At 37.0% G+C, this 10550-nt stretch overlaps 1 pseudogene; it reads left to right on the top strand.

Moving 5' to 3' along the window:
* Positions 1-5515: 5515 nt before the first annotated feature.
* LOC125197935 (lignin-forming anionic peroxidase-like) lies at positions 5516-9674 on the top strand (annotated as a pseudogene).
* The last annotated feature ends 876 nt before the right edge of the window (positions 9675-10550 follow it).

The raw sequence follows: 10550 nt of genomic DNA, 5'->3' as shown, positions 1-10550 counted from the left end.
TATTTAATTTATCGTACCCAACATCCAATTGAGTCCAATAAATATTCCTCAAGGAAATGAATTATTTAAATTTTTAATTTGTGATTACACCATCACCAATTCGAGCAATTAAATTCACCAAGTACCCGTTGTTCAAAAGCCACATCACGTAATCAATGAAGTCGACTCGGTCTACGCACAATCAGAACCCTAAATCCAATTAGGTCACAAAAATATCAAATAATCATTCCATTTGTCATTTAATCCACAAACTTCAAGACATTAAAAACATTAAATACAAAAAATTTACTGTTCAAAAATTAGGGTTCAAAAAGTGGGGCGTTACAGCCCATCCAATCCTTGATTACAAGCAATCCGGGTTAACCTCTTTAATATATTATTTCTCGTGTCTAAGACTTTCTATATCCTTTGATTAATTTGTAGTCTGCTATGGACTTTAAATTAATCAATATCTTTTATTTCCAAGAGTTTGTCTAATACGAGAAGTATATTAAGATAAAATCCAAACCGGCCGGGTTTCCGAACAATAGAATTTTTCTCGACTTAGACTAATCCTACTTTCCAGCGCTTTAATTATATAATATAATATATAATTAAATACGGTCAATACCCATTAAAGTAAAATACACAATATGAAGAAAATATTTATTATTCTCATTAAATGAAGAGTGTTTACAATATACAAGCAATTTATCAAATTCAAAATAAACTCGAAAAATGCTTTTTAGTATATATGTTCCAACAATTTTGTTATCTGACAGATCCAATCTATAGCCATAATATGAAAACACTCTGAATACAATTTTTTCTCTGTTTCCTGCCCGTGGAGGTAACCAACAACGTTTGTGAACCACGTAAATTCTGTGTCTATTTACGTTCTTTTGTTTCTCGATTCACAATTGCTCTATTTGTGAAAACAAACTGATATCAGAGCCAGGTTAGGTGGCTATGGGTCAGGCTATGACCCAAGTTTGTGTCGACTGCGTTTGTCCCGATTGATGGAACCGGCAGCGGAAGTGGTGTTGAACTTGATTATCATAATTTACAATTATTAATCACATCAATAAATCACATAATAATCAGATCTATTTAGCAGATTATTTAGACAAAATCTATTCGCGTAATTATCACTTGTATCATGCTCATAACTTGAATTAATCATGCTTTAAGAATATTGAAACCTAAAACATCTTTTCTACGGAGCAGAAAAATACCTAATTCATTCTCCAAAGAAATGAAGATGGCTAGCTCCTTCTCCACGTGATGCTTTGAATACTAGACCACAAATCTTCTCTCTGGTTCCCGAACTGTATTCCAATATCAGTGTGGGCTGATCTTACTAGAATACTAGGACTTAAATAAAGAAGACAGAATAAATCCTTTTGGGAATAGGAGTAGAATTCGAAAATTCCTACAGCTGGGGAGGCTGAAATTTTCAAAAATTACAAATAATGAAATTGTATTATTTCTGTCTCCTTTATTCTCCTATTTATATTAAGTTCCTTTTGGGCCCAGTAGGGATCTATGGAAGGTTTTGGATATGGGCTCATCCAATTTACTTTTTACTAATTAAATTGAACCCACAATTTAATATAAGTTATAATTGGAATATTACGAGCAGCCACTACAGAAGTAATATTGAACTCTCTCCATCCAAATCCGAAATTACAAGTAATCTGGGTTTCTGTTTAACTTTCATTTCCCGCGCTTAAGATTAAAATGTCTATTAATTAATTAATGGCTGCTATTGACTTAATTAATTAACTTCTTATTAATTCCAAGAGTGGACTTAGCATGAAACGCTTATTTATTATTCATAGAGTAATTAAATTCTAACTAGCTAGGTTCCGAATAATAAAACCTTATTTCGCGCTCCTCTTGAGGACATTATCAAACGAGACTCAGCTCGCGCACGATTCAATATAATAGCAATCCTAGCACCGCTAGATATTGATCACCACTACCCAATATATCAGGAGAATTGGGTTACGAAAAACCCGCACCATTTGATAAGTCAAAGTAATGTATAATCAATACCGTATGATCAATGATAACCTACATTGATTAAGAAACAAATATTTATCAAGACCTCGCCTTTCAGTAGATAGCCTAAGGACAAGTCTTGCTGTTAGATCCGTTCAGTGCTATACCACACCAATGTCATCTTATTTCAGTAAGGCTTAGAAATATGCGGACTGACATTGCAACCTTTCTCGATGGATAGTCAAATTCCATCTAGGTTGTGAAATTCATCTTTTTCTTTGTTTAGAACTGACCGTGTTACCTTAAAGTGGACGACGCCCACAACCGGTCTACTAAAACAAAGATTTAGACTTTGTTAAATTAACTTATACATTTAAACATGCATTAACATCCATTAAATGTAAAACATAACAACATTATGACAAAAATAATCTGTTTTATTCATTGGAAAATAAAATAAGAGTTTTACAGTATTCAATCACTCGTAACGTGATTTCTAGTATACAAACTCTAACACCGATGTGATCTGGTTTGAGGGGGAGGTTTGTTATGTACAAACTCCATCCCACATCGGGAGTCTGAAGAAAGTTGGAAAGTGTATATAATTCATGTCCAACCCCAATTAGTTTGAGGCATTTTGGGAGTGACCCAAAAACAAATCCGTGCGGGCTTGACCCAAAGCGGACAATATTAAACGTTTATTGCAGTTGACGATCCTGACAAATTATCACAGCCTGGTTTTCGGACAAGGGTTTTGAATTCCTTTGCTAGGGTTTTCTGGTAAATCGAAGATGTCTGCTCTGAACGTGAAGGTCGACAAATTTGGGAGAAGTTTCTTCGTCTGGCATTGTAATGATGCATTTGCAAGGTGAATTCAGTTTATGGCAAATCTGAGGCAAGGCATCTGGCATTGTAATGATGCTTCTGCAAGGGAGAATTCAAGTCAAGGTGGAGATTTGTTAGTATGTCTTTAATCTGTATAGGATTGTGTTTCCTAATTGGAATAGGATTATGTTTCCGTATTAGTATAGGATTTTATGTGTGCCTATTTATATGGGAGTAGGGCACATAATTCTGTGATCTGACAGATCTAATCTGTAGTCATAATCTAAAAACACTCTAAATACAATTTGTTCTCCGTTTCCTGCCCGTGGAGGTAACCAACAATGTTGGTGAACCACGTAAATTCTGTGTCTATATATTTACGTTCTTTTGTTTCTCGATTCACAATTGTCCTATTTGTCATAACATAAACTGTCAACAAATAGTGTGTAGTGAGCCGACACAGAAATCATCACTTATAAGGACTATTTCATAAAAAATATTATTTAAACTATATTCTGCTGGCGTTTGGTGCCCCTTGCACAACTGAAGATATGCATAAACAAATAAATCAGATCCACAGATCTATTTGACCGATTATGGGATTAATTATCTACATGTTAGACAATCAAAATTGCATACAAGAACGCAAATAATTCATGTAAAAATAAATAAAACCTAAAACATGAATTTCCTACGGGTTAGAATTACCGATCTGATTCTCCAAAGAATCGACGATTGCTTGCGCATTCTCCACGTGATGTTCTTCGTACTCAACCACGAATCTTCTAATTTGTATCCCGAACTCAGAATCTGACCTTTGGGTGGGCAAAGCTTGTCAGAATCAAAATGACTCGACTAGAAAAGAAAACAGAATATTAGTTTTCTCAAAAACCAATTTTTCGTCCACTTCCATAGAGGAGCACGAAAATTATCATTAATTATTGATTTAATCTTCTTTCTAATCCCCTTTTATATTGAGTTATGATGAGCCAAATTAGAGATCCATGGAGGTCGGACTTGGGCCAAACCTGTTGGACTTTTACTAATTAAATTGAGCCTCAATTTAATTCAATTCCAATAGAATATTATTATCATCCACTATAGTATAATAATATTGACTGTCCGTCCAATCCCAAATTTTGAGTAATCCGGGCTTTACCTCTTTAATTTATTATCTCCCGTGTTTAAGATATAAATATCCATTAATTAATTTAGGTCTGCTATTTGACTTTAATTAATTAATATCTTTTTCCAAGAGTTGTCTAGTTCAAAATCTTTATTTATTATTGTTGACTCCAACCGGCCGGGTTTCTGAATAATAAAACCTTTTTTCAAACACCTTTTGAGGATATTATCAAACTGGACTCACCCAGCACACGATTCATTGCAATAACAATACTAGCACCTCTAGACATTGATCACCACTACCCAAGATATCAGGATTATTGGATTGCGAAAAATTCGCATCATTTGATAAATCAAAGTAATGCATAATCAATATCATATGTTCAATGTCATATCAACAATGATTAAGAAATAACAATCACCGAGACCTCGTCTTTCAGTAAATAGCAAGAAAGACTTATCTCAACTATTAGATCCTGCAGTGCTATACCAAACCAGTGTCGTTTATTTCCTAAGGTAAGGAAACATGTCAAAGCCTATCTAGGTTGTGAAATTCTATTTCTCTTCTACAACGGAACGACTGCGTCACCTTCTGTGAACGTCGTTCACGACCAGTCTACTATGTAGAAGAATTAGACTTATTTGCTTCTTATACATTTAAATGTTTGAGAAACATCTTATAAATGCACAAGCAAATATCAATTCGATAAAATTACTTCTTCTCGCCTTGGGTTAAAAGTGGATTGTAGAATTTATTGTATACAAGCAATTTTATCCGTGCAACATGCTCGAAATATGCTTTTCAGTATACCGATCCTAACATATTTATGTATAATTTAGCTCATGGATATAAATTACAAAAATCTACAAAGAAAATATATATATAAAAAATCATGTTTATTAAGGGCTTAAGCTAGTCCATTCCTTTGTGTGTCTGCCCATACTGGTAGCTTTTGCTAAAATTTGCTGGTATAACAACAAATCATTTAATTGACATTATATATGAAAGTCCCCTTAAATAAAATATTTCAAAACAATGCAATCTTCTGGATAGAAGAATTTGGAGACTGGGAATTAATTAGATCGGATGATATACATGGATTACTCAACATGTTAAATTTTAAGCGTACAAAGTAATATGCCTAGCCTGGTAACACCAAAAACCGATTCAGAATAAGTGTACTAGAGAATTTTCAACTCCAATAGTAATATACTTAATGAGTGGAGACCACATTTTATTTGAAATATCATACATGCTCTTATCATTAATCATCCAATACCAGCACAATTTGAAAAACGTCACAACTCGTGGTGGGACCAATAACCAATTAGAATTTTCAAAGCAAAGAAAATCAGTTTTAAGGAAAAGTTGGCATTTGAAAAATATTGCAATACTACATCAAGTCATCAACTAGTAGTACGTAGAAAAAATGACTCAGCCATGCTAAAGAATATGTCTCGTTTTACGGCATTCCATCATTCAAATTATTTTCCCCTATAAATTGAGCAAATTAAAAATCTGTTCAATCATCATTCCAAACTTGTTGGCAACACTCAACATCATATACACATACATAACACGATGAAGATTTCAATCAACCATTATTATTATTTTGCAACCCTGTACTCTTGATTGTGCCATCCGAGGCACAACTATCTTCGACGTTCTATGACAGTACATGCCCCGATGCGCTAAGTACAATCCGGACTTCCATTAGGCAGGCCGTGACTGACGAGCAGAGGATGGCCGCCTCCCTTGTTCGCCTCCACTTCCATGATTGCTTCGTTCAGGTACTATATACATACACCTCATTCGTCTAATATTCTTTCTTATAAAAAATTATTTTCCATAAAAATTAATTACAACTATTATGATTAACCCTCGTATTTTGGTAAATAATTAGGGGTGTGATGCATCAGTCCTATTGGATGATACCACTGGAGAAAAAGCTGCATTGCAGAATGGAGATGTTAGAGGTTTCACGGTGGTGGAAGACGCGAAGCAGGTGGTAGTATGTCCCGGGGTGGTGTCGTGTGCGGACGTGCTGGCAGTGGCGGCGCATGATGCAACGGTGGCTGTTTGAGGGCAATCGTGGACAGTGAATCTAGGGAGGAGGGATTCCTCCGCCGCCGCCACTAGAGCGCTTGCTGAAAACGATCTTCCTAGGCCCACCGATCCTATTTCAACCTTCATATCCAACTTTGCAAACAAAAACTTAAACGTGAGGGATTTGGTTGCTTTGTCAGGTAAAAGTTTTGGGTTTTGATATTTACAATTTCAACATTTAATTTATAGTTGATTAATTGGAACGGAAATTTTGACAGGGTGAGCAAGCGCGATGCGTGACAATCCGGGACCGGATCTACGATAACACGAGCATCGACCCGGACTTCGTGATCTCGCTGCGGCGCGTCTGCCCTCAAACCGACGGCGACGGCAACCTGGCGCCGTTGGATGGGGTAACTCCAACCGTCTTCGATAATAATTACTTTAGGAATCTGCAGAATGAGAGAGGTCTACACACACTACACATATTTCACACACTACACACATTTCACACACTACACGCACTACACACATTTCACACACTACATGCACTAGACACATTTCACAAACTACACACAATAAACGCACTACACACGCTACACACACTTCACACATACTACACACATTTCACACAGTTCACGCACTGCACACAGTTCACACACTACACATATTTCACACACTACACACATTGCACACATTTCACACATCAAGCACCGATTTTTGGATTTTTTTTTTCAATTTTTGGATTGTTCTTTTCGATTGGAACCTGACCGAATCGTAAAACTGATATTTGCCAAAAGTTTATACTGAACTGAACCAAAAAATAAAATACTGAACCAAATTTAAAATTCAGTTTGTGAATGGGGCGTATGCTGTAACATCTCGGAATTTAGAACCCTAACTTTAGAGCCCTAGAATTTATTAGTGATGACGTGGAGTCGTGAATGCATTTATTGCATGTGATGCTATGGCCGGGTTGAGTCTAGGGTTTGCGTTGAAAGTTTGAAAAGTCAAACTTATTGATTTTATGATGTGGCATGTGATTTATTAATTATGAGATTTATATGGTAAATTAATTGTTTAAGGGTGAGTGAGAATATTAGGGAAAATTTCCATAAATACTTGCCACCCAAATTCTTGTGTTTTCGACCCCCTTAAATTTTTGAAGAAGAAATTCTATTTTTTCGGATTTAATTTAATTCTTGGGATATTTATCCAAATTAAATCCAAGACCCAATTATTCCTTATCTCTAGAGAAAATCGAAAACCCCCTTTTATTTATTAGTGATTTTCGAAAATCTCTATATTTGGGAAGGAAAGAATTATTTTATTTTATTTGACTCCTTACTTGATTTCCTTCCACACCTAGAATTTAATTATTCTACTAAATCTTTCCATACTTCAAGAGATCTTGCCTTACCTTATTCTAGGCAATATTAAAAATCCATGCCTTATTTAAATAGGCATGAGGACGCCTATTTCCATCCCAAGTTGGGAGAATCCTTATATTTATTTTGCTCCGTGATATTTTATTCTACTCCGTAAAATATACCAAAACAAAGCCTTGGCTATTTTGGAAGCCTAATTTTCGAAAATCATGAGATTTTGCCCTAGGATCTATTTTTGTTAATTCTTCTTCCCTACTTCACAATATTATTTTATTTATTGTGTAGAATAAAATCTTACCAAATATTCTATTCTAATTACCTAAAGATCTTGTTGAGCACTATAAATAAGAGAAGACCCCAACCCTAGACCCCAAATTTTCGTCCCCCACCATTCCTCAATATCTCAAATTTTCTTCTTCCACACACCAATATTTTGTCATCCTTTGAGAAGAATTTAGAGTTTGAACGCCAAGATTCTTGAAGAACCAAGTCTCTACTTTGTTTCTACCGATTGTTTTTCTCTAAAAAGGTATTTTGTTTATGAGTTCTTCTTTTTATTCTTCTTCTCCTTTTTTTCTTTTTCTAACCGATTAATCGGTATTCTTGAACCCTCATGCATCTTGGTTGAGTGAAAGAGGGATAAAAGGGATGTGGAATATGTTCATGTGTGTGTGTGGCCTGTGTGTGTGTGGTGTGTGTGTGTGTATGTCGTGTATGTGTGTGTGTTGTTGTGTTGTGTAGTGTGTGTTTGATGGCTAAATAATCTTGTGAGATAAGCATGATCTTGATTAATTAGTAATGATAAGATAAACCAATGGAAAAGGGAAAAGAAATATTGAGACATGCATGAGTAAGAGTAGTATTGAACCTAATTTTTGATATGTGCCTATGTGATTAAAAGGTGAAACTTTGGTTGCGAAGCCGGTTAACGGAAAAGCGAAACTACTTGAAAACTAAGCAGTCGAGGTGGGCTTTACTCTAAAAACTTTCTTTTATTTTATCAAAATGTTGTTTGGTGTTATAAGGGTGGTTTAACTGTTATGCCATGCCTATGTTTGTTTTAATGTGATATTGGATATGCTTATACGAATTCGGGTCTGAGTATGGGCCGCAAGCCCTACCAGGCTGTGTACACGATGGGATCGGGAGCCGTCCTTGCTAGTCGTCCGATCTCGTGGGCGAAAAGTGTGGCCACACTTTCGTCGCACCATGGAATGTTATGATTGTTATTTTGATGAGAAAATTGGGGATTATTTTGACTGGCCAGTCTATGAAAATATATTTTGTGATACTCGTGATATTTTTCTTAACTGCTTAAAACTCGAGTTCACTTGGTAAGGGTGGCATAACTTATAAAACGTTTTGGCAATGAGCTCACTGAGTATTTCAAAATACTCAGCCCTGCATGTGTTTTCCTTATGTGCAGGTTGAACGATGGCGAGTGGTGGCGGGTGTTGAGCTTGTTAATTAATTAAGATGGTGGTTATGAACTTCAAGCATAGTTGTGTCTTCATACATAGCTATTCTTTCTCTTGGTCGTCTTTCGCTGAATTTTGATACACTTTAGAATTTGTTTTTGGAATATTGGCATCTTGCCTTCGGTTTGAGATCTTAGCCTTTTCTTGTGATTTTGTCTTGGATATTACGTCGTACTCTTCAGATGTTTGGATCGTCATTTATGATACCTTCCATCTTCTTTTAAACTTCTAGGTTAAGTTATTGTTTTAAATACTCTGATAGTTCTTTCGAATCTTTTGGTCAATACTCTTTAAATGAAACCCTAGCCTATGTTTACTTCTTTGGAGTCTGTTTGGGTAGCAGCCGCCGCATTTATTGTACCCTAGGAGGGCGGGCTGTTACAGATGGTATCAGAGCCTCAGTTTCTTTCCGCTCTGAACCCAAGAGTCTTTTCGAAAATCTAAGTTGTCCTTGTAATCTTTTATTAATAAACTGAATACGGAAGGCTCAACACCGCGATTCGTCTCGTTCAACCACGAAGAAAGAGGTACAAATTTTTCTATGGTTGAAACTTTATGCTCTTGGAAATTTTGGTTGAAAGTGTCATTTTTGTGAGAAGCATGCCATAAGTGTTGAGAATATTGTTGTGCTTGTGAAGCGATGCTTCTTAAATGATGATCCCTAGGAGCTTGGAGATATTATGAATGTGAAGCGATGCTTCTTGAATGGTGAATTGTTGAATGTTGTATGAGAACTTGTGAGAATTGTGAAATGCGAATGCGATTACATGAGATCATGTTGAAATGTTGCGATGCTTAGACTTGGACTTTGAACCTAGCATGCTTTAGCTATACGATCACAGCACTTGTACCAACAATAGAAACGTGGAATGACTAGTATAAGGCCGTTAGTGTATATGGGGATTCGACGAAACGCGAATGGAAACCGCACGAATAGTTATCTTAAGGACGAGAACCTCGGACGCGACGCTTTGAACCATCACCTTTTGACTTTTATACACTTTCGCAGCACCATTTGAGATCACATACTTTCTATTCTTTTCCACCTTTTGTGACGGTGCTGACTTGTTCCTTTTCCCCTTTTTGTAGATGGTTCAACCCTATCACGCTCTTATGCGTCACCGCTACGCCAAGAATAGGAACTTTCCGGTAGAACGCTATAGGGAGCTGGAATGGGACGGAAACCAGTTCCTCTTGAACTTCGTCACCGATTTCTACGGTCATTGGCTGGACGCTTACGCGTACAGAACTACCCATCACGAGGGAATCATGCGACTTATCCATATACTGCCTTCCCCTTGGAGCGAGTGGACCACTCAAGCCTCAGTATCCTACACTTGGTTTAGCCCGCCCAAATATACGCCTCTTGGAGACTTCGCCGGCCTAATAGGAGTCTTACTTCCGGCCATGTCTGCCGCCGTTGACGGACCTCCACTCCATCCGCCAACGCAAAGGTACTCGCCAGGAGCAGCGCGTCAGATGAAGTATCGCGATGATGAGGAGCCGCACGTTGCTCGTGTTCCCCATAGAAGGACCCTTAGGATGCGCGTTTCGGCCCCTCGAAGGATCATAAGAGAGGCCGAAGAGATGCTTACTTCGATCCCTTCGCCCCTAAGCGACGAGAGGAAGGACGAGGAGATGAGATCGTTCGAGAGAGGAGAGAGTTCGAATGCGGAGAGTGTCGAAGAGTCGGGAGAACCCGAA

Source organism: Salvia hispanica, chromosome 2 (assembly GCF_029641045.1).
Source record: "Salvia hispanica isolate PSC_SH4W2 chromosome 2, Shi_PSC_v1, whole genome shotgun sequence".
Classification (NCBI taxonomy): Eukaryota; Viridiplantae; Streptophyta; class Magnoliopsida; order Lamiales; family Lamiaceae; genus Salvia; species Salvia hispanica.
Note: the sequence above shows the minus strand (reverse complement) of the source record. Positions and strands in the feature narration are given on the sequence as shown.